Consider the following 3322-nt stretch of genomic DNA (forward strand, 5'->3'; position numbering starts at 1 on the left):
ATTGAAAGCAACAGTTAATGCCTAATTATTGGATCAATTTGGCATGCCTATGTCTGGTAATCTGAACAACTACTTTGAAGATAACAATATGCAATTCAACCATTGTTGATTTTCTATTATCTTGTTTTGAAATTCTGTATCATTTTTTAAAATTCTCTTTTAAAACAAAAAAGAAGAGCATGTGCCCACACCCTGGGCAGGGAGTTATGACTTACCTGCTTCTGGTGGACAGAGGGGAGAGGGGAAGGAGTAGCGAAGTAGCATGAGAGGAGACAAGAGAACAGATCTAGAAGGGTCCCATGGGGGAGACAATGGGAAACCCCCACAGAGTGTCCAGATACATACTTACACTTTAATACTTACGGCTTTAAAAGGTCATTCCAGGGCTGACCAAATAGCTCAGTGGATTAAAGTACCTGCAAGCAGGTGCAGGGGCCAGGGGTTCAATCCCCAAGCCTGCTGTGCCAGCCCCACTCCCAAGGTACACTGATATGGCAATTGAGCCTGGGCGTGGTGGCACACACCTGTAATTCAAGCTCTTGGGAGGCTGTAAACAGGCAGATCACTACAAGTCTGATTTAGTAGTGAGACCGTGAACACCCTGTAGACCTTTCTCTAAAAATGCCAGTGGAAAGTTGAGTTCTTGAGTAAAACGTCCTCATCTCTGGCCTGTGAAAGTGTCCTGGCTCTGAGGCTCTTAAAGTAAAGGATCTAGCCAAAAGCTCTGTGGCCAGTAAGTGCCAGGGTTGAGCTGACCCTTCCTTGGCTGGTGGTTAATGGGTGCAGAATGTTCTCAGCACCCTCTGTGGCCTTATTTGGTTCTTTCAGCCCTTGGGGATAAAAGAAGATAAAACAGGGGTTCTCGATTCCCTGACCCCGTTGAGGAAATCCAGGCTGGGAACAGGGGTCAGTGGGCTAAACACACTTCTACACTGAGCTTGTGGGACCCAAGACCAGATCAAACCATTCCTACACCCTGTGGGAATGGACAGCCTGGAGGTAGAGAAGAAATGCTGGGGTAAAGAGGGCAAGTTTAGAGATGGAAGTCACCAACGGAAACAGGTGGGAGACTTGAGATGCCAGAGTTCATCCCATGATCAGAAACAGAATGAAACAAAGTAACACATCGGGGCACAGGCTGGCAAGTGGCCATGGTGCAAATGCCAGTGATGACAGCGATGACGCCCTCCCTGGGGGCTACACCCACACAGCACCTTGCTCTCTGCTCCAGGACGTGCCCCCTGGGAGTTAAAGGCAGCAGCTCGTTCTGTGCCTAGGAAACTCCTGGCACAGCTGCCAAGCTCCCACCATGGCCAGGATGAAGCCTCTCACCTCCCCCTCTTCCTCCTGGACAGTGTCATTCCCAGCCAGGGCAGAGTCACCTGGGCTGGGGAAGGGCTTCTGTGTAGACAGCTCTGTCCCCGCCTTCTGAATTTGGCCTGTCTAATGGCCAGGCCACCCCGCTCCAGGGTGAACTCCTACATTCCTGAAGGCTTGGCCCAGCCACCACCTCCCTGTCACCAAAGCTCCCAGTGCCCAGGGAGTGCCCAGAGCTCAGGGAACCGCCTCTTCTCCCCAATCCTGCAGCCTCTCCTGGCAGAGCGAGTTCAGTGAGAGCACAACTGTGTCTTTCCTGCCTCTTTTTACCAGAGGCCAGTAAATGTCTAGATCTCTCCCTTTTCTTTCTGGGAAGAGAGCCCAGCAGAGGGACTTGGAGCATGAAGAATTAATTTAGAGTCTGAGTAGCAGTTGTTCAAACCCTTCAGTGTTGAATAGGATGGAGTCTTCCTCAGTTGCGAACTCCTGGCCCACAGAAGCCCCACCCCAGCACTCACTTGCCCCCCACCCCACAACAAAGAATCACACCTGCAGCACCCCCAGAGCCACTCACTCCAGACCTGCCTCCTGCTCTCCCTCTCTCCCCGCTGGCCAGTGTGTGAGATGACTGTGAAGTGGGCCTCATCCCTTCCACTGGGTTCCAGGTGACGTGGTCGTATCAAGCTTCTTAGGACAGCAGGCTGGTACCGCTCTGGAATAGGCTTTCAGAAAATGCCAGTTCCCCTGTTCCTGGCTTCTCCCTCTATATAAATTGTTTCTCTTCTCCAAAACCTGGAGCTAATCCCTCTTGCCCAGGAAGGCTCCCTTCCCTCCCTGTCCCCAACCTCTGCTGAGCTTGAAGACTAGGTGGCCTCCTTCAGCCCCTTCATCGGAGCGCTGCGGGGCAGGAAGGAGCCGCTCTAAGCCTGGATAAAGGTGAAATCCAACAGTTGGGAGAGGTTATTTTTGGATCAGACACAAATGTTAAATGAAGAGCCCCCAGCCTTCCAAGCAGTCTTTGCTTTGTGCTCCAAGGCCCAAAACTAACATTTTCATAATAATTTTCCAGTATCAAAGTGATAGTTTTGATTCAAGACAGCTGAAGCCTGCAAAACTGTGCAGCGGCCTCTCCTGCCCTCCAGCCAAACATGTGCCTTGGTCTCTATTTTAACACCTTTGATAATCATCGAAAAATGCATGGCCCCAGCAGTTTTCTCAACTTTCTGACCAGCAGAGCCCCCCATGGAAGGAGACTATTGGATGTCTGTTTTCTTTCCACACTGCCCTGAGCCCTTGGCTTAGTCCTGCTGCTCGCTGGCCTGGCTTCCCAGCCTCCCTCTCTACATTCCATTAGTGATGTCTGATTAAGGAATTGGCCTTTCTAGTGCTATTAAAAATGGGGGTGGGGGGACAGAAATACAGTAACACAATATCATGGAAAACTGATATAATCTTTTCAAAACTATAAAGATTGCTCACCAGGAGGAACATCTGCGTGGAAAAAGAAAAAGGTTTTAAACAAACTGGAAAGGGGTCGGGTGACTTGTAAAGGCCGGAGTGTCGGGGACAGCGCTGGCTGGTTCAGGGCCCGCTGTCACTCTAGAGGGGGAGGCCATCCTCTAAGGAGCCAGTTCCCTCACTGAGAGCTCCCACCATCTGGAATTCATTGCAGGATGGAACACTGGCGTTTGTAAAAAGAAACTCGGCCTTAAGATAATTGTTCCTTAAATCATTAATATGGCTCAAGCATGAGATGGAAAGTCAGGGGACAGCAGGGACAGCCTGGGGCCAGGGAAGAGTCCTGGTCCACCCTGCTGCCCTCTCCCTTGGAAGCTCAAGCCACCTCCCCCAAGGAAACAACTTCAGGTCAGACCCTCAACTCCTTAGCCAGCCAGGCTTTGGCTGCCCAAGCGAACACGCTGCTGCGAAAATCTCATCTGCACAGATCCTTTTGGTTCCTGCTGCTTCTGGATTCAGAGACTGGAGCAACAGCAGCAAAGCCCCT

The sequence above is a fragment of the Octodon degus genome, unplaced genomic scaffold (genome assembly GCF_000260255.1).
Source record: "Octodon degus isolate 3935 unplaced genomic scaffold, OctDeg1.0 scaffold00107, whole genome shotgun sequence".
Classification (NCBI taxonomy): Eukaryota; Metazoa; Chordata; class Mammalia; order Rodentia; family Octodontidae; genus Octodon; species Octodon degus.